Raw genomic sequence first — 26,179 nt, forward strand, 5'->3', positions numbered from 1 at the left:
AATACCACACATGCTTACAGAACTTGCAAGCCCTATTGTACCATGACCTCACTGACAAAGCCCTATGACAGAAGCGCTTCATTTGCACCGGGTGCTATTAATTATTAACAAGCCAAGACCACCTCTTTGTGCTATTAGAGCTTTACAGAAAGCCAGGTGAGAGCACACACAAACAAGTCAGTGAGTCTCTAGTTCTCAGTTTAACTTGACTACAGCTCTCTTGCCAGAGGACTCCCGGGAAACAGAGAACAATTAATGCCAGAGAAAGCAAAAGGCTGCATTGAAAGGGTGACAGATAGTATCACCTGTGCAATAGAGGCATGCGCGCGCGCACACGCACACACACAAGGGTAGGTTTTTGTCCTAAGCACTGAGTAAACCATGTGATAACTCAGGGTTTTCCTGTAAATAAAAGTGAATGCTGGTCTTGGGATATATTTGTACCTAAGAACTCCTTTCACAGCTATCCCTAATCCTCAACATAAACGTAGAAAATGGGTGCTTACTACAGGAACTGAAATTTGAAGTGAAATTTTCTGTCATTGTATCATTAAGACAGACCATAGATCCTACCATACATAGCCCTTATCTCTGGAAAATAGTAAGATTTCATGGTCTAAAGAAACAATTCCTTCAATTCCCCCATCAAGAAATGCTAAGATTTTTTTCACCATTAACAAGATGCCTTTAAAATACCTCAGACCATGTAGCTAAGGCTGGCATAGAACTCACTAGGTTGCCAAGGCTATCATAAAATTCATAGGGCCCCTCCCTCAGCCAACCTAGTTCTGGGATTGCAGGCCAGAACCACCATATTTGTATGTCTAGACATGAAAAAATGATAACACTTCATACAAGCAACTGCCAGAAAGCTCTGAAGAGCTCTCTCTCTCTCTCTCTCTCTCTCTCTCTCTCTCTCTCTCTCATATGTCATTTATTTATATTTTAAATGTTATCCCCTTTCCCAGTTTCCCCTCCAGAAAACTCCTATCCTATCCCCCTCCCTCTACTGCTATGAGGGTGCTCCCCAACTTACCCACCCACTACAACCTCCCAGTCCTGGCATTCCTTTACACTAGGGAATCCAGCCTTCCCAGGACCAAGGACTTATCCTTTTGATGCCAAGAAATGCCATCCTTTGCTACATAAGTGGCTGGAGCCACGGGTCCCTTCATGCGTATTCTTTGGTTGGTGGTTTAGTGTCTGGGAGCACTGGGGCTTCTGGTTGGTTGATATTGTTGTTCTTCCTATGGGGTTGCAAACTCCTTCAGCTCCTTTCTCTAACTGCTCTATTGGTGACCCCGTGCTCACTCCAATGGTTTGGTGCAAGCATTTGCCTCTGCATTTGTCAGGCTGCAGCAGAGCCTCTCAGGAGACAGCAGTGCGCTTTCTGAATACACAATTTACTTGTAGTTAAGTTGGCAAAAGGCAAGTGAGTAATAGATACTTGGGTTTTTTTGTTGTTGTTGTTGTTGATATTGTTTATTAATTATTTGAATTAAAGTAAAATATACTTTCAGGATGAGCAAAGAAAGTTGCTATATAAAATATTATTTACATAATATACAATAGTACATATTATTATATTTTATTTTATAGAGAATATATATTGTGAGCATGATTCCTGGGTTTTTAACTGTTAACCAACTTCTTATACTTTCCACTGTAGGCAGTGTTTCAGCCCACTGTAGCAAAATAAGTTAATATGAGCCGTTAGTTTATTTTTCTATGGAGATCCTTAAGTTTACTTTGACCTTTAATAGAACTCTGGTTTTCATGTATGAAGGAACTGAGTGAAACTTGTTAAGGTAAGGGGCTGAAAAATGCATCAGGGAGGGATTATGCTGAAATTCTCTCTCCTCTGCACTAACTGTAATCAACTGCACAGGATATGAAGGAGGTTTGTCATTCTTTGCTCCTTACATAATTAGGTAGAAAAAGCATGAAGGTAGAGGTGGCCAGTTCCTCCCTAGGGAGAGAATGATTTGCTTATTGTCTGACAGAAATAGTATCTCCCTTTAGGTTATAATTAGAGGTGCCAAGTATAAACGTTGGATTGCCAGTACCAGACTTTCCTTGTATACAACATATGGCACATGTGGTTATTTGTTTTGCCCTATTAAAGTTAACTTACACAGTCCCAGAAAAAATTATACCCTGTTTTTCATGCCATGGTTAGTGATGATCTCTGTGACAAAGGAGTTTCATATTTATGTATAGATTCATGAATCCATAATATGTTTCAAGTTAACTTGATAATTCCAAGAAAAAGTCTCAGGCAGATAATAATCCATGAAAATTTGATGATGAATACAGGATATCAACAAAGATACAATTTTTGAGATAAGAAAGATAAGAAACCCACATGGCAATCATCACCATTTGAGAAAAAATATGGCTATATTAAGTGATATTATATGGGAAAATATACTGTAAATATTAACTGTAAAGGTGCATAGCGATCAGAAATACTCATTAAGCATTTTCTATAGCTAACCTAGAGGTAAATGGTATTTTGTTTTATTATCTATTATTGGACTATTAAAAGTTTGTTATATGAGTCAGGGAAGATAGCTCAGCAGTTGAAAACTCTATCTACTCTTCCAAGAATAGAATTCTGTTCCCAGAACCTGTCAGGTGACTTACAACTCCAACACTTTGGCAATAAGATGGTTCTTGTCTCAACAGGCACCTGAACTCAGGTATACATACACATGTGCGTGCACACATACACACACAAACACACAAACCACACACAAACATGCAATTTCAAATTTTATTTTTTTAATTTTTTATTAGGTATTTTCCTCATTTACATTTCCAATGCTATCCCAAAAATCCCCCATACCCTCCCGTCCCCACTCCTCTACCCATCTACTCCCACTTCTTGGCCCTAGCGTTCCCCTGTACTGGGGCATATAAAGTTTGCATGTCCAATGGGCCTCTCCAGTGATGGCCGACTAGGCCATCTTTTGATACATATGCAGCTAGAGTCAAGAGCTCCGTGGTACTGGTTAGTTCATAATGTTGTTCCACCTATAGGGTTGCAGATCCCTTTAGCTCCTTGGGTACTTTCTCTAGCTCCTCCATTGGGGGCCCTGTGATCCATCCACTAGCTGACTATGAGCGTCCACTTGTGTGCTTGCTAGGTCCTGGCATAGTCTCACAAGAGACAGCTATATCTGGGTCCTTTTGCAAAATCTTGCTAGTGTATGCAATGGTGTCAGCGTTTGGAGGCTGATTATGGGATGGATCCCTGGATATGGCAGTCCCTAGATGGTCCATCCTTTTGTCTCAGCTCCAAACTTTGTCTCTGTAACTCCTTCTATGGGTGTTTTGTTCCCAATTCTAAGAAGGGGCAACAAGTCCACACTTTGGTCTTCGTTCTTCTTGAGTTTCATGTGTTTTGCAAATTGTAACTTATATCTTGGGTATTCTAAGTTTCTGGGCTAATATCCACTTATCAGTGAGTACATATCATTTGAGTTCTTTTGTGATTGGGTTACCTCACTCAGGATAATGCCCTCCAGGTCCAACCATTTGCCTAGGAATTTCATAAATTCATTCTTTTTAATAGCTGAGTAGTACTCCATTGTATAAATGTACCACATTCTTTGAATCCATTCCTCTGTTGAGGGGCATCTGGGTTCTTTCCAGCTTCTGGCTATTATAAATAAGGCTGCTATGAACATAGTGGAGCATGTGTCCTTCTTACGGGTTGGGACACCTTCCTGATATATGCCCAGGAGAGGTATTTTGGAATCCTCCGGTAGCACTATGTACAATTTTCTGAGGAACCGCCAGACTGATTTCCAGAGTGGTTGTACAAGCTTGCAATCCCACCAACAATGGAGGAGTGTTCCTCTTTCTCCACATCCTTGCCAGCATCTGCTGTCACCTGAATTTTTGGTTTTAGCCATTCTGACTGGTGTGAGATGGAATCTCAAGGTTGTTTTGATTTGCACTACCCTGATGATTAAGGATGCTGAACATTTTTTCAGCTGTTTCTCAGCCATTCGGTATTCCTCAGGTGAGAATTCATTGTATAGCTCTGAGCCCCATTTTTTAATGGGGTGATTTGATTTTCTGGAGTCCACCTTCTTGAGTTCTTTATATATATTAGATATTAGTCCCCTATCTGATTTAGGATAGGTAAAGATCCTTTCCCAATCTGGTGGTGGTCTTTTTGACTTATTGACAGTGTCTTTTGCCTTACAGAAGCTTTGCAGTTTCATGAGGTCCCATTTGTCAATTCCTGATCTTACAGCACAAGCCATTGCTGTTCTATTCAGGAATTTTTCCCCTGTACCCATATCTTCGAGGCTTTTCCCCACTTTGTCCTTTATAAGTTTCAGTGTCTCTGGTTTTATGTGGAGCTCCTTGATCCACTTAGATTTGACCTTGATACAAGGAGATAGGAATGGATCAATTCGCATTCTTCTACATGATAACCACCAGTTGTGCCAGCACCATTTTTTGAAAATGCTGTCTTTTTTCAACTGGATGGTTTTAGCTCTCTTGTCGAAGATCAAGTGACCATAGGTGTGTGGGTTCATTTCTGGGTCTTCAACTCTATTCCATTGGTCTACTTGTCTGTCAGTATACCAGTACCATGATTTTTATGACAATTGCTCTGTAGTAAAGCTTTAGGTCAGGCATTGTGATTCCACCAGAGATTCTTTTATCCTTTAGAAGAGTTTTTGCTATCCTAGGTTTTTGTTATTCCAGATGAATTTGTAGATTGCTCTTTCTAATTTGTTGAAGAATTGAGTTGGAGTTTTGATGGGGATTGCATTGAATCTGTAGATTGCTTTTGGCAAGATGGCCATTTTTACAATGTTGATCCTGCCAATCCATGAGCATGGGAGATCTTTCCATCTTCTGAGATCTTCTTTAATTTCTTTCTTCAGAGACTTGAAGTTCTCATCATACAGATCTTTCACTTCCTTAGTTAGAGTCATGCCAAGGTATTTTATATTATTTGTGACTATTGAGAAGGGTGTTGTTTCCCTAATTTCTTTCTCAGCCTGTTTATCCTTTGTGTGGAGAAAGGCCATTGACTTGTTTGAGTTAATTTTATATCCAGCTACTTCATTGAAGCTGTTTATCAGGCTTAGGAGTTCTCTGATGGAATTTTTAGGGTCACTTATATATACTATCATATCATCTACAAAAAGTGATATTTTGACTTCTTCTTTTCCAATTTGTATCCCCTTGATCTCCTTTTGTTGTCGAATTGCTCTGGCTAGGACTTCAAGTACAATGTTGAATAGGTAGGGATAAAGAGGGCAGCCTTGTCTAGTCAAATTTTAAATTCTTAAAAACAAATTTGATGTGAACAAATTACTGAAAAAATAGGACCAGGTGCATAACAGGTAACCTAGTTGCTCCTAATTATTCCCTTAAGGAGCCTTTACTACTGGGATCCACCATTATATCACACAGTTAACTGTACCATCATCAAAGGAGAGGACTCTATGTTTCTACCCCACTGATTCCAAATCTGTGACCACCAATACAGTACATCTCAGTTGTGTTCTGGCAGGGAAGATTATGTTTGAAACATTTTAGGATTTTTTTTTCCTACATTTAACTTTTGATTCACTACCAACTACCTTGTCAATCTTATCTATGGGTGCCTTCTTCTTATGATTCACAGTGCCTGACAGCTGTCCCTGACCTCCTGACCACTAAGAAGTGTTAGGTGTTTAGTTTAGTTTGACTTTGCATCACGGCTACAAGATGTTGGTAGTTAATGGTTTTTTGGTTGTTTGTTTGTTTTTGTTTTTTTGTAACTGTGGACTGAATGTGAAATTATTTCCCATATTCCGGGGTTGTCTGAAGATTTCTGCTCCAACTGGTAGTTCTCTTTATGGAGGCTGAAAAACCCTGGGGATATTGAACATCACCCACATAGAAACATAATGGTGAGACTAGACCAGTGATTCTCAACCCTCCTAATGCTTCGACCCTTTACTATAGTTCCTCATGTTGTGCTGACCCAACCATAAATTATTTCCATTGCTGTAATTTTCTGCTGTTGAATCATAATGTAAATATATGTGTTGTCATAAGGCATTGGGCAACCCTTATGAAAGGATGCTGAGCAGGATGAATCTTTTTGTTTGTTCATTTGGTTTGTTTGTTTGTTGTAAGGCAAGGGCTGCAAAGAGAAGACATCTGTAACTTCATTTATCACAATTCCCCTGCTATTTTCTTTTTGAAATGAAAAGGGCCTGCTGTGGTTTTCTGCAGCCATTGCAAACATCTTTAATTTAGTTTAATATTGGTGTGCCATGGAATGAAAGAAAAGTTTGGACAGAATTTGACTACTCTTCCCTGGGTCTTTCATGATAAGTCTATCTAAAGAAAAGAAAGTTGTTTAGTCCCTGGGAGCTCTGGGGCAACTGGTTGTTTGATATTGTTGTTCTTCCTATGGGGTTATAAATCCCTCAGCTTTTTCAGTCCTTTCCCTAACTTCTCCATTGGGGTCTCTGTGCTCAGTCCAATGGTTTGCTGCCAGAGCTTCCAGGGAGTAAACCACCAACCAAAGAGTACACACGAAGGGACCCATGGCTCCAGCCACATACATAGCAGAGCAAGGGCTTATCTGGCATCAGTGGGAGGAGAGGCCCTTTGCCCTGTGAAGTCTTTATGCCTCTGTGTAGGGAAATGCCAGGGCAGTGAGATAGATGTGGGTGGGTGGGTGGGTGGGGGAGCACCCTCACAGAAGCTGGGGGAAGGGGTATGAGATAAGAGATTTGCAAAGGGGAAAGAGTAAATAAACAAAAACAGCCAATAAAAAAGGAAAAAATTAAAAAGAAAGTTGTATTTCTTCCTCAAACTATGCACACTTCAATGACTCTCACCACTTTTTAAGCTCAAGGCTATTACTTGTGCTATGGACAGATAGTACTTTTCTGCTATTTTGGATAAACAATATGGATTGAAAGGATTATCTGAGACATGTATTCAGTGATTTAAATAGAACTAGGGTTCTAACAGCAATTACCCAAAAGGAAGTTCTATTTCATAGATTAATTGAAAAATTGTGATTCCAACTTATATTGGTGACTTTATTGGGGTATAACAATCATCATTATTACATTTTCCCAGAGATATTTTTATACCTCTAGTCTACTTAGTTGTGTAGAAACTACAATTACCTTATCTCTTTTCCCAAAGTATAGTAATTTTCTGCTAAGAAGTAGTCACACACAGATTCTAAATGTTAAAAGAAATTCTACTAGGACAGCATTTTTCCATAAGACAAATGTGGAATGTTTTCCAAAATGAGGGCACTTTAGACTTCTTGGGAGAAACTTCCCAAAATAAAATTGCCTCATAATTTATATTTAGGGTAATGTCTATCCTTTGATGGAAATTATCTAACTACAAAACAGCATGAAATTTAAACTGGATACCAACTGAAATGATTAATGCCTCTCCTGCACTGGATTGCCAAGGATGACAGAATCTGCCCTAGATTTTATCTATGTATCAAGATACATGGATTAATGCCTCAAGACTTGTAAAGAGGCCAGAACAAAGTCTTAAGGAGACAGACACAGAACAGAGCCTATGGTGGTTGGTTGGTTGTAGAACTGTGTTGAAAGGATTTGTCCCTAGGTATGCTTACTATCTGATATAACAAGGGTAAGTTGACTCTCCAGAGCCAAGGGGAAGCATGATTCTCCCTCTTTTTAAAAGAGTTGGCTTCAAAACTTTCCAACTTACCTTCTTTTAATAGAATCCTCTGCATGAGTACATGTTATCTGTCTTGGTTTTCATCTATGGATTTAAGGTAAATGTACAGATTTTTATGAATAATGATGTTCTTTGTAATATGGCTTAATATTATACACTTACAAAATTATATATTGTAAAACTATATAGAGGTTTGTAAATTTCATTGTGGTTCTTACACTTAGTGAACAATAAGTTGCTATTCATAAGAACTGTTTAAACATGTTTCATGTATGTATATATACCTAGTCAGTTAAGATAAGCAATGTGTAGGCAAAGAACAAACTGTATAGTCAAGGCCCCTAACTAAAGTGAACTTAAAAAGATGTATCAGAAATTTTCATTGAAAAGAATAGAATGATCTTATTTTCATTTTAGAATATAAAGTCTGTAAATATTTACAAATTGGAATTGAATGAAAAACAGTATTTGAAGTATAATTAACAAACCTTGACAAGTAATGTTAAACAAAAAAAAAAAAACAAAACAAAAAAAAAAACAACCAAAAACCTGTAATTGAAACCATCGATAGATGGAGAGGGTTGGGTAACTTTGAGAGACATATTTAATAGAATCATCAGGATTGGATGAATCAACAGTACACCTACATAGACTATAGATTGAATGGGAGACAGAAGGGAAGATACCATTTAAAACTATCAGTCAATTGAGGTATAGAGTGCAGAAACAGATTTGGATGGCATTACCTTGAAGTCTCTGTGTGCCACATATTTCAATCCTCTGTAATTCCCATAGTTATTTCTAGCTAAAAGACACCAGATAACTTTTCTATAGAAGAGAGAGAGATAGAGAGAGAGAGAGAGAGAGAGAGAGAGAGAGAGGTGCATGTTTATCTTTCAAAGAGAAGAGAAATCAAGGAAGGAAAACAGAGAGGAAGAGGACACAGACTATTAAAGATTTAAAACCTCTCTTCATAGATGGGACCCCTGCACCCTCATGTACCGTGGACAGTTTTGAAACATCTCTATGAACTTGTGTGCAGTTTTTACCTGCTCCAGATGCCAAAGCATTTTCGTAAGACATTTTTTTCATTACAAAAATATTACACCAATAAAATTGAAAAACCTAGAAAAGTGACCACTTTTATAAAAGATAGATTTACCAAAAGTTGTCATTGAAGTAATCAAAACAAACCTGGAAGACTGTCGTAGGTTTGAAACATACTATTTCAGAGACTGAGTGAGGTCTTTCAAATTGCGGAGGAAATGAATATTTAGAGCATCACAAAACTATGCACCAAGAAGTATTTGCAAGCTATCACCCTTTCACTCTCCCTTTTTCTGTCTACTACTCCCTTCTACATATTTGGAAATAGGGACACAGGGTGACATTTCACAAGCAGAGCATAGGATCTGACACAATTGGGAAGAGAAGCCCCGGGTACAATGGTTGTCTGTTATTTGGTGGCATGCTCACTAGATGATAGCAACTGAAAGTTATCACTCTCCTGGTAGATTTGATGGAACATAGCATATAATTCTTTTGAATTATTTCATAGTATATAAAGAAGTTTTACTCTCCCCTATGCCTTTCTGACAATTTGTGTAAGGTTCTTAGATAATCTTCTCATCAATTTGATTGTGCTTTTTTTTTTTTTGAAAGAGAGAAACCTAGTATCTTGTGCTTACTATTGCAGATTGCCTTAAAATGTATCTGACATGACAGTATAAATGAGGGACAAGGGAGGCACATCATGTACTCTATCCATTACTTGAAAGATTTAGAAAATAAAAGCCATTCATAGATCATTATTTAAACCCCCATCACATTCATCGCCTTCCCTCTCCCACTTCTCTATCCCACTTGGAATACTCTCTTTTTTGCAATTTCCTTCCTAATTAAATCTTCTTCTATTAATACTGAGTCCCATTGTATTATCTTTGCTTTCATTGAAGAGAAAGATTTTAAAATTCTCATTGTATTCCTCTTCATCTTCAGTTCTCTTGAATTAGTAGTTCATTTTTTTGTAGTTCACTACTATCCTTGGAAATCCCCTACATCTTTTATTAAATTAACTAATTACAGTTCTTCTTACTGTAATTTGGTCAATTACAATCTGTGTTTAGTTACCTGGAGTTCTCAGACTGACACAAATTGTGTCACTTCCAGCAGCTACAAATGCCATTGAAAATAAAAAATTTGGTGTCGTTCCAATCAGTCAGCTCTCCCTACTCCTTTTTAATTATTTATTTTATTTTTAAGGCTCAAACTTCTGTCATTATGAAGAGGGTAGTTCATTATTCCAAAACCTGCTAAGAACAGAATTGCTACCCAAGCAGAAGAAAATCTGTTTTAAGTGGTGAGACACTTGGGTTGACTGTAGAAGTAAAGGGTGTCTCGTACCTTCACTTTCCTGGTAGAAATGCTTTGTTTTATAATTCTTAGACCCGGCCCTTATTCACATTATTCCCAAAATAGAATGTAGTGACATTTATAAAAGAAAGAATGGCTTCTACTTTGTTTCTTTATAACCCAGGTGCTTTAAAATTTAAACATTTCATGGAAAAAAAAAAAGATTAAGAGAGTGTTTCTATTAACACCAAGGTACTTAATTTAGTGGATTCCAGTCTGTAGAATGTTAAAACAATAAGATGAAGTGTTGAAAGAGTCATTCTAAATATTTATTTAGCCCTTTCTACCTATATCACTGTAATTGATGTTTCTCTGAGATACAAAAAAATCAGGATTCAATTCAATTCAACAAATATTTATTAAATTACTGTTATTGCAGGACAATGTGCTGAGTATTGCGTGGAATACAAATAATTGAAAGAAATGTAGTTGTTTAAGTATTTGAATTTAGTTCAGATTTTATCCAGTAATATTTAATTAACTTTACTATGTTTATTTTTTTAAAAAAATCAATATATATTACAAATATATAACAAAGAATGTTCAGTATGATAGATTGGAATTTTGCAGAAGCCTTAAATTATGTGCAATATTGTGCACAGATAATATATAGGTGTGGGAATTATTTCTGAAAGAAAAAAAATGTATACTCAACAAGGTTCTTGAAATTTCCCTTACTGAAAGTGTGTTCCAGGAAGATGGCTCAGTGGATAAAGGAGGCTGTCTCCAGACCTGAGAACCTGAGAATCTGAGAACCTGAGTACCTGAGAACCTGAGTTCCTGAGAACCTGAGTAACTCTAAAATTCACACAGTAGGAAAAAAACTGATGGCTGAAAGTTATCCTCTGATCCCCATACACATGGCATGGCACACATATGTAAATGTATGTTCCCTTACATGCATACACATACAAATATATGTAGCTAAGAAAAAACAGAAACCCTCAAGTGTGTAATGCAGTCTACCCCATTGTCTCTTTCTATATGGCCTGTCAGCTAAAAAGACTGATTAAATTCCATTTGTAAATGATTAAACATAACTGAATGTCGTATTCATTTGCCAGGGCTGCTGTGGTATGTGCCACTGATATAGATAGATAGATAGATAGATAGATAGATAGATAGATAGATAGATAGATAGATAGAGATAGATTATAGAGATATAGAGATAATATATAGATGATAGATATATAGATAGATATACAGATATAGAGATAGATAGATAGATGATAGATAGATAGAGATAGATTATAGAGATATAGAGATGATATATAGATGATAGATATATAGATAGATATACAGATATAGAGATAGATAGATAGATGATAGATAGATAGATAAATAGATAGATAGATAGATAGATAGATAGATAGATAGATAGATAGATATAGAGATGAGATATAGAGATATAGAGATAGATATAGAGATAGATGTAGAGATAGAGATAGATATGGAGGTAGATATAGAGATAGAGATAGATATAAAGATATAAAGAGATAGAGATAGAGAGATAGAGAGAAATAGAGATAGAGATATAGATATAGAGATATAGAGATATAGAGATGATATAGAGATATAGAGATGATATAGAGATGTAGAGATAGATATAGAGATATAGAGATATAGAGATATAGAGATGATATAGAGATATAGAGATGACATAGAGATATAGAGATGATATAGAGATATAGAGATATAGAGATATAGAGATATAGTTATAGTATGTCAATACATACTTATTTTCCCACAGTTCTGGACACTGAGAGTTTGAACAATCCATAAAGTATTTGCAAGTCTAGTATCTTCTGATGCCTAGATGCTTTAGCTTGTGAATGGCAGCCTTCTCTGTCAGTCTTGACAGAGTTCTCCTCTTGTCTGTCCTGTTTCCTTGTGTTTGTGAATGAGGGCACACCTTAATAATCTCACTTAGATTTTATTAGAATTCAAACATTTCTGGAACCAAATGCAGTCCCATTTTGATGTAATAGAAATGAGAAATGCAAAATATAGATTTGGAGGTCAGGAAGTAATTCACCCCACAGCATGAGAATTATTTTGGAACTCAACCATGCTCATTTAGCATGCTCCTTCCCTGGTTGCAGTTGCAGAATTAAATTTGATAACTGAGACTATATATGCTGCAAAGGTGAAATTAGTCTAGGGCTCTTTATGAAGGAGATTTTCTTTCTTCTACTCTAAGGGATCAGAATGGATAATAGAAAAGAAATTTAAAAAATTCTATGAAAGCAAAGAATGGGAGGATTGCAAAATATATCTACAAAGAAGTAAGGAAAGAAATAAGAAAGATATTTTTAAGGGCATGAAGACTGAGCATTCAATGAATTGTATATGTTGCTCTCACAAAAGGGCAGTAGGTAATGAAGTGAAAATACTGACTAGAGAGACCTAAGGCGTCTGATGTCCTGAGAAACAGAATCTCCAGAGACTATGGGAGGATCAGTACAGTAAACATTTAAAAATGACTTTGGGCTGGGAAGATGGTTCAGAATCCATGTAAAAAGGCACCCGTGGAGGACAGTACAGGAGATGCAGAGACAGGACAATCCCTGGGGCTTAGCTTCTGGGTGAAGCGCTGCAGGCTTGGATCTGAAAGGGAACCTTGCACAAGCATAAAATAGAGGATGACCAGGATGAGTAAAGAAGATAGGGGATATTGATGTCTGAACTTCACAAGTGGATGTGCTTAAGTGCATACTCCCACACACATGAACTTCTATGAACATGTTTAAAGCTATCATTAAAATTTTTACTGTGTATTGCTGTTGTTTTAAGACAGGATTTCTCTGTGTAGTCCTGGTTGTCCTGGAACATGCTCTGTAGACTAGGCTGGCCTCAAACGCAGACATTCCCCTACCTCTGCCTTCTAAGTGCTGAGATTAAAGCCATGTGCCACCACAGACACATGCAGATCTCTGAGTTCAAGGCCAACCTGCACTGCAGAGTGATGTCCAGGAAACCAGGTCAACACAGAAAAACTGTCTCAGTAGAAACAAAAAAATGTATTGTTAGTTTATTTACTTTGATAGAAAACATAAACACATATTTATGCTTTTAAGTAAATGTATTTTGTCTTTCAAGTTTATCCATCATGTAACTTGCAAAATGTTCTCCTCCAAAAAACATCAAATATCTGCACTGTAAGTATTCATATTATGAAAATTATTCTTTTTCAAATTTGGACTATAGTAATATTTTATCTACCAAGTAAAATAAGGCAATAGGAGCAATTGTAAATGTATTTTAAAGATCTGGGTACACATTTAAAGAGTGAGATTTGCAGGTATTTCTGACTTCATATGTCAAATTTGACAGAAAAGAAGGCTGCCAGATTTGTTTAACTTCATTGAGAAAATCATTGTATTCTGTAATTTATCCCTTTAATGTTGCTATCAAATCCTTCACTATTCATTTCGAAAGCAAACCACTTTCATATAGAGTATATTCTACTAGATTTTATACTTTGTACTGTTTCACATTTTACACCTTGAAATAAATTATTCTAAAGAAATGTCATAAAATACTTTTATACTAAACATAGATATTTGAATGAGACTATGAGCCATAATCATCAATTGGTTCCAATATGATAATTAGTCAAAATAGAGCAATCTTTCCATGCATTAGGTATCGCACAGAAGACATATATATGTTAACATTCAAAAGAAAGCAACCAGACATTTCTCATTCAGAGAAAAGGAGGAAGACCATATGTATAGGGAGGAACTGTCATCATAGCTTAGTATAGTACCAGTGACCACAGCGTGAACACAGATAACTAATATTCTTCACTATAATTTCACTACTATTAAATTATTTTCTGCCTCTTACTTTTGATTATAAAATGTATTCTCTTAATAGTACAAATATAACCATTATCTGCTGTTTTTCATTCAGTGTTAATTTCACTATTCTTGGTTACCCTAAAATATGTATTTTAATTGTTTTTGATCATAAGTGCATTGTTTTTCAATTTCTTAGCCACTGTTGGTTATTTTCTAGTGTCTGCTTTTTAACTAAGGGAAACTATTTGAAAGCATTGATGGAATCTCTTCTGTATAAGATCAATCAGTAGTAAATGCTTACTTTAAGGAACAGTCTACTATTTATATTGGACTGCCCTTTTGAAACCTCTATACTTTCAGATGAGGTTGAACAGAGAGGTCTTCACAGAAGAAGATTTTTAAATTAATTAATTAACAAATTAATTAATTTGCTTTAGATCCCATCACTCCTTCCCCTTCCTTTTCTCCTCCCACTGTCTCCCTCTCATCTTCCCTTGCCCTTCCATCTCTCCTCCTTTTCTCCTCAGAAAAGGAACGACCTCTCATGGATATCCGTCATCGTGGGCATCAAGCTGCAGGAAGACTGTGAGCATCTTCTCCTAACGGGGCCTAGAGGCAAAGTGTCCCCAAAACAACAGAGTCAGAGACACTGGCTGCTTCCACGGTTAGGAGTCTTACATGAAGACCCAACTGCACATCTGTTACAGATGTTCAGAGAGCCTAGGTCCCTGGTTGGCAGTTCTGTCTCTATGAGCCCCTATGGGACCAGGTTAGTTGATAGGTTTTCTTGCAGTGTCCTTGGCCTCTCTGGCTCCTTCAATCTTTCCTTCCCATGTTCAGGAAGATTCCCCAGCTCTGCTTTGTTTAGCTGTGGGTCTGTACATCTTTTTCCATCAAAAGAAGCATATTTCTACTGGAAGAAACTCAACACTACTTAGAAATGCTGCCAGCAAATCAAGTTTTTAAATCAGTACTGAAAAATCAAGTTTTTAATTCAGTAACTCTATTTAAAAAATTCAAATGATAATATACTCACTGCTGGCAATTAATTTGAATAATTACAATGGTCTACATAATTTTCTACCACATTCTTCTTGTATTTATTAATTGTCTTTTTTATAGGAAAAAAAATCTAGTCTTCTTGAATGCTTTCAAATCAAGACAAATTTCCTATTTAATGTTTGAAAATAATTCAAACCCAGAACATAGATCTTATGGCAGTTTTTGAAAGTGTTCTCAGAGCAGACTGTTTCTTAAGAAGGGGATCATCATTTCCCTAAACCCAGATAATGTTTTTAATTGGACAACTTTCAGTTGTAATTTGCTCTTAGGAAAAAATAACCTCAGCTTATTTATGGGATCAACAAAGAAAAGAAAAATGGAAGTTGCAGAGGTAATGTAAAATTACATGTAATTAAATAATCCTATTTTTGTTCCTTAATTATGTAAATGTTATGACATAAAATATTCTGTTTTCTAGTGTTTCTAAGGTTGGAGTTTGGTTTGGTTTGGTTTGGTTTGGTTTGGTTTGGTTTGGTTTGGTTTGGTTTGCTTTGCTTTGCTTTGCTTTGCTTTGCTTTGCTTTGCTTTGCTTTGCTGCTTTGGGATTTGTTTGTTTCCAAGGCTAGACTCCAACTAGTAATGCCCACCTCTTTGCCTCCCAAATGCTGGGTTTCAGGAGTACATAACCAGCAATGCTAAATCCATACTTTTAAGACTCCCAAAAGGTAATCCAATATTTTGAGGATGAAGAGACTCTTCACATCACCAAATTTTACATACTGTGCTTAACTCACTAATGTGGAGTAAGCTAGTTGTTATAATTTTATATACATAGATAAAGGAGAAAGTAAAAATCCAATTCTTGTTCATTCAAAAGATGAACATGAACAATTACAATCTTCAGGATGTTTTCCAATTAATGAAAAGGAAAGTTGGTGGATACTTAAAAATGGATGAGTGACTTTATATTTTAATTGTGTCATGATTTGCCAGTGTTCCAAAAGTAAAATTTATTAGCTATCTGAATATGTTCTTTTCCTTTTTTTCGTGCTAGTTTCTTTGGCATAAATCATAAGCTGTGGTTTGTTTGGATCTTATTATGCATTTGTACCCCGTCTTTCAACACTCTTGATACACATAGTCCATTTAGACCGCTGAATAAGCAGGTTGTGAGAAAGAGAGAGAGAAAGAAAGCAATATAAAATTCTTTCCAGTCCAAGAAGCTTGTTTCCCAAGCAATATTTTCAGCTTCCTTAAAGATGTTTTCATTCATCACTTTTGATGAAAAACCCATATGTCCCCATGGCTCATATAGTAGAAGCTATAACCATGTACATCTGGGCAGCATGAAGAATGCTGAGTCTGAGCTGGCAGCCAAATTATGCTACCTTAATCTTCTATGCCTAGATCAGGGGGAAATGGTAAAACATAAAATAAATAATATGGTCTAAAGGCATTAATGGCCCCATTTCACAGAATTTTGGGTATCACTTTTGAATCATATTACAATTTTTGAGCTACTAATTAAGAAGCTAATATATGAAACATTTTTCTTCATTATAAGCCCCCCCTTTCCCCATGATTCGATTTTCACTTAAGTAGTGAAAGGGAGTAACATACATAGAACCTGTGTGAAACGTAAGTATGTTTTGAATTTCTTTTTCACAATTTGTGGCTCTACTGTTCTCACCTTTTCTGGCCCTACCCTTTGGCTTGTTCCCTAAGTCTAAATTTTTATGATAATGATTATTGATAACATATTCATCATAGTGTGTATTAGTTGTAGCTTTAAAAATACATTATTATAGATTACTTAAATAAAGCAGCCTATAAGCTAGGAAAACAGAAGTTATTCCTCTTTCTAAATAAATTCTGGCTATCAAATTCAACCATTAGAGTCAAGTTTCTCTCCTTATCTGTGGTTGGATCATGAATGAATTCATGATGTTGGTAAGGGAAAGGCTTGTGGTGGGTTGACACACAAAACTCATTGTAAGGCATCCTGGCCGACAGAGGAGTCCAAGGTCATTCATAGGTAGATGATGAAATCACAAACTTCAGTTTGATCCCTAGGGACAATGGGGAACAGAACCTGAATGAACAATGGAAGAATAGAATAAAAGTGATTTCAAATGAGTCCTAAGGGGCAGAGGCTAAAATGCCAAGGTGGCGTTTCTTGGGAATATTCCTATTGGTTGGGCTTAGAGCTATCTTACATATTTAATTAATCTTTCCCAAGTATGATATTCTTAATTGGTTATCTAATATCAAATGGTCAGCTTTAAAATCATAAACATACAAGCAATGCTAAATGGACTCAGCTGATTGTATTCATTTAATTAGGTATATACTATGGAGAGAGAGAGAGACAGAGAGAGAGACAGAGACAAAGACAGAGAGAGAGAGAGAGAGAGAGAGAGAGAGAGAGCGTGTTGTTCAACATTTCTCTTTAATTTCCCTTTGTTTTGTAACCATTCAACTATTATGTAAATGCTGTATCCAATGAACTAAAACAAAATAGATAATAGCATTGTCCTTGACCTCAGATAGTTGATATTTTCACATTATGTTTTCCTAGTGTGGTAGATGACATAACAGAGGCTTAGACATTACATTATGTAAATACTGAACACAAATCATTTTGCTTTTACATGCATAAAATAAGAATGAAATATACAAAAATATTAGGAACTGTGACTGTTTAATCATTGTTGTTTCATTGAGGGGTGTGTGTGTGTGTGTGTGTGTGTGTGTGTTCAGTTTTGTACCTATCACAAACCCAACTATTATACTTTTAGGAATAGGCAGACGTTGCATTCGTGCTTGGCTAATGTAAATACACAGTTTCAGGTTCTAACTCCAGAAAACTCCAATCCCTCAAACTAATTTACAAAGTAGCCATTTCTGTAATAATAAGAACTTTGTAAAATTAGGCAATAATAATGGACCTGATACACACACACACACACACACACACACACACACACACACACACGTGCGCGCATCTGCATCCAAACATTATGCTTCTATTATGCTTCTTCTAATTTTGTTGTGGATTTTCCTTTTCTCTGGTTTTTGTGAGGATAAGCCCATCAGTTTAAGGTGGAGTTTCACAGCTTCCATTTTGAATGTCAACTCTGTGTACAGGTTTAAGTTGTACAGTTTTGTTTCTGTTTAATTTGACTGTGTCCCATTATTTCTTTGCAAGTTTTATTATTATTTTAGAGTAAAACATGTAAATGGTAAAATAAACAAGCAAGATGTGAAAGTGTAAACCTTCAGGTTAACTTTGGACTAGAATTATAATAAAAACATTTGCAGAGAGACTACTAGAATTGAACAATCTGCTTTATGGAACTTCTTTTTCTCTTTTCTTCTTATCCCTCCTCCTCCTCCTCTCTTGCTTTGTCCCTGAAGTGTCCAATTGCTTGTGCTATCATTACTTTCGACCTTGATTTTGATTTCCCAAATTGAAAAACAGCAGAGTTCATGGAGAAAATATGAGTATTATCAGAAATCTTGCTGGGGAATATAGAGGGTACCTTCAAAGCTGACTTTGAAATTTTCTTCAAACATTTTTTTTTTGTGAACCTTGGACATTAAGTTTCACTTAATTTTAAAAGGATTCAAGGACATTCATAAATTCAGATCTTTTTTTTTGAAAAGTTAAAATGAATTGAATAATTTTAACAACATAGACAAAAGTGTTGAAAGTCTGGTCAGGTGTAAATAGTAAAACCTCATTATAATCTTTTTCACATAAAACGATGTATTATACTGAGCTGGCTGCCTTACAAAGTCACATGGGCTGAGCATGTTATGCAACAGAGACGGATCATCTCAATGCTTTAGAGGTCTTTTAGAAAGTTTGCACACACTAGCAAGATTTTGCTGAAAGGACCCAGATATAGCTGTCTGTTGTGAGAATATGCCGGGGCCTAGCAAACACAGAAGTGGATGCTCACAGTCAGCTATTGAATGGATCACAGGGCCCCCAATGGAGGAGCTAGAGAAAGTAACCAAGGAGCTAAAGGGATCTGCAACCCTATGGGTGGGACAACAATATGAACTACCCAGTACTCCCCAGAGCTCGTGTCTCTAGCTGCATATGAAGAAGAAGACGGCCTAGTCAGCCATCAGTGGAAAGAGAGGCTCATTGGTCGTGCAAACTTTATATGCCTCAGTTCAGGGGAACGCCAGGGCCAAGAAGTGGGAGTGGGTGGGTGGGGGAGTGGGTGAGGGAGCGTGTGGGAGACTTTTGGGATAGCATTGGAAATGTAAATGAAACAAATACCTAATAAAAAATAAAAATTAAAAAAAAATAGTAGTTTATAAGCTAGTATATGGTGCCTGGTTGGTGGCTCATTGGAGACGGGGAGGAGGAAAGGAATGAGTTAACTGTTGGAGGATAGGCTCAGAGTGGAATAATGACTGGACTGTAAAAATAGATTAAAGATATTTTTTTAAAAGTATATTACTTTAAAATGAAAATTTCTATTAATAAATTTAATGAAAAATGAAAAAAAGAGAAAGTATTTACAAAGTGAGTTTCTTCCAAGGGAAGGGCCCTTTCCAAGCCTTTCTCCTTAGTTTGTATATGACTGTTTTTATACCACAATGTTACATTTCCTATACACGGGTCTCAAAATTTCTTCTTCACATAAGAGCATGAGTCTTTACTGTAAAATACATTTATAAGACTATGTTAACCCAGTTATATTTGCAAAGACCTATCTCCAAATATGGTTATATTATTGCACGAAAATTTGGGACTTCAACACATAAATGGAAGCAGAATTCACCTGCTACGTCTTCTCAGTCCCTGTGGTAAGCCTGTCTCTCTAGTGGAACTGTGCAGAGGTGAGGAGAGGTGACAGGCTTCACTGGCTTCCACTCCCATTGGCAAGATGCTTACCTGTGAGATGACACTTTGAAACCACCTTTAAATGATTCTATTTCATATTTAATTCATTACACTCCTTTCTCCTCGCAAATGCGATTTTTCTGTTTATAATTGAATAGTCATGAAGTTTGACTATGTACAGAGAGTGTAGTAATCAATCCATAAGTATATCCAAACCCATATAATTGCCCTATTTCTAACAACAGATTAATACATTGGCAGTCTGGCACGTATCACTCAGACTTGTGCATTGGAATACATGGGGAGGGCTTAGGGGGCAATAGCAAAGATCAACCTGTGGTGCTGCCCCTTAGGAACTATCCGTCCTGTTTTTTAAAGACAGAGCTCCCTACTAACCTGAGGCTCATTAATTAGGCGAGGCTGCCTGCCCAACTCGCCCTAGGGAGCAGCCTGCTCTGGGATTACAAACACATGACACCACTTGAGCTTTCCTCTTCTTTTTTAAAATATGTACTCTGGGGATCAAATTCAGTTGCTCCAACTTTTGTGGTAACCACTTTACCGACTGAGTAGGCCCCTAGCCCTTTCATGTGTGCCAGCTCTCGGTATACTTTTATTGAGCCTGCCGAAGTGTACCATGATGACTTTCAAAGAAGTTGGGCAACGTAATCAGGTGTCTAGATGAATCTATGATCACCTTCTCTTTTCCTACTCACCTCTGCATTGAGTAACAAAGAAGCCCTTGCAGGGCATCCTTTTGAAGTTTCCCTTTCCTTATTTTTAAGCAGGAGAAGCAAACTGCAATAACCTAAAGTAGTCTGATGCCAAATATAAAGGAAAATCAGTATCTTGAAGAAATGCAAAGTCTGTTACTTTTAAGAACGTAAAGATCTTCTTGGGTGCACATGCATCTGTTCCACTATAGAATGAATATTGTACCTTAGAAGAAATAATAATTTGTATCCTAAAATTAATTTCATCCCCTTTTTTGTAGATATTTTCTTTATTTATATTTAAAATGTTTTCTTCTTTCCAGGTCTCTCCTTTGGAAACCGCCTATTATATCCCCACTCCCCTGCCTCTATGAGGGTGCTCCCCCACACACCCACCCTCTGCCATCTTCCCTCCCTGGCATTCCCCTACACTGGGCAATCAAACATCCTCAGGCTCAAGGACCTCAATAGAAGTATGCTTTAACATTTAACATTTTAGCATCCTAAGTGTGCGTTCTTGCTTTATCATTAATTTTTTATCAGGAAATGAAATTTTTGTGTGCCTTGGATTTACAATTACATATGTAAACAAAATTATTAAAGTTTCATACTAGGTCCTAGATCTTCTGTTCTCAACAATAAGTAACACTTCTTTTTTTCTTTTTTTTTTCTTTGTTTATGTATCTTGTATGTAATCACAGACCCATGTAGAAGCATTTGGTTAGAAATTATTTTTTTTTTAAGTTAGCCTTATAATAACATGCCAGAAACAAAGTGAGGGAGTCTGAAGGACAGTGGGGCCCTGAACTACCAGCTATCATGAGTGACCATCATGTGCATCAGGGTATCTCCGTAAAAGTTGCCACCTAGTCTGTTTATATAAAGTTAGATAAGGATAAGCTTAATGCTGAGAAAATCTATAAATAATTATACAGTTCACCAAGTGAGGTAACACTGTACCCTGAGGAGTCTGAATCAGATGGCTCAGAATGTGAAGGAAAATATTTGTGTTTAACTGGAATTTAATTTAGTTTTACATCCTTACTATAGGTTAATCCTCCCTAAAACTAGGTCACTAAATTGGTAGTGTTTTGAAGTGTTAATTTCTTTTGCCCTATCTGAGAAGCCTGTGGACCAACTTCTGTGGTTTATAGTGTAAATCTATACTGACCCAGACTACTGTGAGGAGCTAATACCCTGATGATCAGTGAAATGACTGAAATGAAGACCACTGTTGAACTGTGAAAAAGAGGATTTTAAGTAAAGTCCCTTCCAAATCCAGTTTAATAAGAATGGACTCAGCTGTAATTAGTGCCATCATTTTTAAGTAGGTGCTAATAACTATCACTAAACAAATAGCGACTAATGTTAAATATACATATCTCAACTCTTGATTTATCTAGTAAAAATATATTTTATTGCTATTTGACAAGAAATCTCCAGTTAGCCTTCTTTCTATTTTCATAACCCATGAGTGGTCCTGGACTATACAAAAATGAAGTGTGTTTATATTCTGTCTCCTTGTGTGCAGATATCATAACATACAATCAAAGAGAGTTCCAAAATACTTTTTTGGCAAAGTAACTTTTAATTATTTTTGTTACTTGTTAATTCTCCCATTTAACCTAGCCATGTGCCTGTGTAGAGACAAATACAAGCTATGCTGGTTAGAAGAGATGCTGTTAATTAAATAGATGTCTATAATCTGTAATATTTACTCTTTTAAATTAACCTGATAACTAATATTTTTTCTGTTTCTTTTTTATTGATTATTTTCTTTTTTAAATTAGGTATTTTCTTCATTTACATTTCAAATGCTATCCCAATAGTCCCCCATACCCTCCCCCCACCTCCCCTACCCACCCACTCCCACTTCTTGGCCCTGGCGTTCCCCCGTACTGAGACATATAAAGTTTGCAAGACCAAGGGACCTCTCTTCCCAATGATGGCTGACTAGGCCATCTTCTGATACATATGCAGCTAGAGACATGAGCTCCAGGGGTACTGATTAGTTCATATTGTTGCTCCACCTATAGGGTTGCAGACCCCTTTAGCTCCTTGGGTACTTTCTCTAGCTCCCCTACTGGGAACCCTCCTGTTCCATCCAATAGCTGACTGTGAGCATCCACTTCTGTGTTTACCAGGCACTGGCATAGCCTCACAGGAGACAGCTATATCAGGATCCTTTCAGCAAAATCTTGCTGGCATATGTAATGGTGTCAGCGTTTGGAGGCTGATTATGGAATGGATCCCTGGGTGTGGCAGTCTCTAGATGGTCCATCCTTTTGTCTCAGCTCCAAACTTTGTCTCTGTAACTCCTTCCATGGGTGTTTTGTTCCCAATTTTAAGAAGGGGCAAAATGTTTACACTTTGGTCTTCGTTCTTCTTGACTTTCATGTGTTTTGCAAATTGTATCTTATATCTTGGGTATTCTAAGTTTCTGGGCTAATATCCACTTATCAGTGAGTACATATCATGTGAGTTCTTTTGTGTTTGAGTTTATCCCCTTTCCAGGTCTCTGCTTTGGAAACCCCCATCCCATCCCCTTCCCTCTGCCTCTATAAGGATGCTCCCCTACCTACCCATTCCTTCCTCCCCAGTCTGGCATTCCTGTACACTGGGGCATTGAGCCTTCACAGGATCAAGGGCCTCTCCTCACATTGATGCCCAACAAGTCCATCCTCTGATACATATGAGGCTGGAACCATGGGTCCCTCCATGCATACTCTTTCCTTGGTGGTCCAGTCCCTGGAGGCTCCAGGGAGGTGGGCCAGGCCAGTTAACACTGTTGCTCCACCCATGAGGCTGCAAACAGCCTCAATTCCTTCAGTTCCTTCTCCAACTTCTCCATCAGGGACCTGTGCTCAGTCCAATGGTTGGCTGCAAGCATCTGCCACTATATTTGTCAGGCTCTGGCAGAGCGTCTTGGGAGATAGCCATATTAGGCTTCTATCAGTAAGCACTTCCCAGCATCCACAATAGCGTCTAGGTTTGGTGGCTGTATATGGGATGGATCCCCAGGTGGGGCAGTCTCTGGATGGCCTTTCCTTCAGTCTTTGCTCCAGACTTTGTCTCCATATTTCCTTCTGTGAGTATTTGGTTCCCCCTTCTAAGAAGCACCAAAACATCCACACTTTGGTTTTCCTTCTTCTTTAGCTTCATGTGGTCTGTGTATTGTATCTTGGGTATTCTGAACTTTTGGGCTAATATCCACTTATCAGTGAGTGCATACCATGTGTGTTCTTTTGTGACTGAGTTACATCACTCAGAATGATATTTTCAAGTTCCATCCATTTGCCCGTGGATTTCATGAATTCATTATTTTTAATAGCCGTGTAGTACTCCATTGTGTAAATGTACCTCATATTCTGTATCCATTCCTCTGTTGAGGAACATCTGGTTTGTTTCCAGCTTCTGGCTATTATAAATATGACTGCAATTCTTAATGGCCGATAAATATCCTAGTTCATGTTGGCCATCTAAGCAGGCATATTATAAACCAGAAATGGTGAAGAGATGCAATGCAGGATCCTAGAGCAGTGTTTGACAGACACTGACCCTACCACAGGGAAAGAACTTTTACTTAGAATATTAAAAAAGCAGACTAGTCATTCCATATGATTCATTCTGCATCATTAACAGATATATGTATGAAACAAAACTGATGGAAGGAAAAATTTGTGTTTGTTTAGCAGCTCTTTAGCAAAACCTCTCCACTAACTGTCTTCTTTAATGTCTGAGCAAGATTGCAGCAATCTGCCAACTTCTCTCATCAAATAAAGAAGCCAAATCAAATTTTCTCGAAGAGAAAAAATAGCCTAATTCTAGCAACAGATAAATGAGTCAGTTCTTTCTATTATTCCGTCTCTAGCATGGTGATGATCTACATCTAATTATAGTTGGAATCTTTCAAAAGATTCTCTTCAGGAATTTTGAGGTGGTTTTATTAGTTGACTAAGGAAATAGAGTCAGTTACATAGGGTGAGTTGAGATAACATTTGCTTCTTCATGTGTCAATTAGAACAAACCCTCTGCTAAGTTTTGCTTTGAAATAAATCAGTTAAATGAGAACCATCTCTACTAGCTAATACATGTACATGACAACTTGTTGAATATTAAATCCCATGCATTATTCAGAAAAGCTCACTTTTCAATGAAAATTTATTTACATTATGTAGTATCCTCTTCATCAGAAATGGTTACGTTTTGTTGTCTTATCTCTGCATCAACCTAGAAAAAATTCTATGTCATCTTCAGAATATTGCTAGTGTGTACACTAAAAATCATTCAGGCAGAACCAGTTTTTTTTAATCCATATATCTAGCACTCTAATTAAAGCCAAAAGAAAGTCAAAGTACTAGTCACGGGATTGACCAAGGACTAATTTCCCTTGATCTCCACCTAAGACTAGGCTAATTCAATTATCAGGTTACAGAGTGAATGCTCTTACTCTTGAGAAAATGACTTTTCCTTTTAAACTGCTTCTTCCTTCCTAACATATCAATATTACAGGCAAGTTAAGTTGTTTGTCTAGCAAATTATATCTCAAAAGTCATAAGAATAGTCTATGAAGAACACAGTATAGCACACCACACGTAACCTAGGTGTTCATTGCTTGAATAGCCTCAAACCTCCAGGTCTCTGAACATAATCTTCACTAAGTATGTACTTGGATTTAGAGACCCTTTCAAGTTTATTTGTGTTTGTTCTGCTGTACTGGAATACAACCTTAGGTCCTGTCCATGTTAGGCAAGTCTTCAACTACTAAGCAGCATCCTCAGTCGTCTTTGAAAGTAGATACCCTTAGTTTTAGCTATCTTTAGTTCACTATTTCTGTTCTACGTCCTACTTCATCATGTTTGTACTATTCTTATATTGTCAGGTAGCCAGAAAGTCCATTAAAGATAGATCCTTTCCTCCCAACTCCCTGATAACACTAGAAAGAAATAGTATCACCACCACCCATCCTTAGGCCTCTTGGTCAGAAGAATAGAATATCCTCCATTTTTCATGGAGACATGGCACTCTGGTTTGACTCAAAGACTAGAACAAAATGTGATATTTATTATTTACTCTCCTACCAGGATTCTCCCCAACATCCACTTCCTACTGAAAAGCAGATTCACCTGAAGACATGACAAAGAGATGTGAAAAATGATGCTCCTTTTGATGAATTTCATTGCTCTACTCATTGTATATTTTTCCACAGCAGTACTCATGCTCACTTTTCTTAGCTCTCACTTAAGCAAGTATAACTCTCTGTCTGTCTCTTTTATTTTGTAATATTGGTCCAAGCCTGGACTTGCTTTACTTGATGTTGTGGGCTTTCTCAAAATCTTTCCAAACCTTCTGTCTCCTTCTACTATGCAGCTATTACGAAACTCCATTGCTGAATGAACCAGCTTTCTCAGACCCTAACTCAAAACAATGGCTATTTCTTGTCCTCTTTTCCATCTCTCTCCTGCTACAGCTGCTAAGATTTACAGCTTCCCTACACCTGTCATTGTTCTCTCAAAGTCTAATAACATTAGTCCTCAAGTTCTGAATAAACACCTGTCTAACTTAGAAGTCAAAATATAGCCAAGCATGGCAGCACAGGACTCCTCTCAGCACTCCAGAGGCAGAATTAGGTTGATCTCTTGGGTTGGAAGTTAGCCAAGTTCTTTGCTAACAAACGG

At 37.1% G+C, this 26,179-nt stretch overlaps 1 long non-coding RNA gene across 1 annotated transcript; it reads left to right on the forward strand.

Annotated features, from left to right (window-relative positions):
• Nucleotides 1-7,682: 7,682 nt before the first annotated feature.
• Nucleotides 7,683-10,876, forward strand: Gm38768. The gene is made up of 3 exons (XR_868804.1): nucleotides 7,683-7,804; nucleotides 8,685-8,781; nucleotides 10,804-10,876. It is a non-coding gene; the product is annotated as a predicted gene, 38768 (long non-coding RNA).
• The last annotated feature ends 15,303 nt before the right edge of the window (nucleotides 10,877-26,179 follow it).

The sequence above is a fragment of the Mus musculus genome, chromosome 6 (genome assembly GCF_000001635.26).
Source record: "Mus musculus strain C57BL/6J chromosome 6, GRCm38.p6 C57BL/6J".
In the NCBI taxonomy this organism is placed as follows: Eukaryota; Metazoa; Chordata; class Mammalia; order Rodentia; family Muridae; genus Mus; species Mus musculus.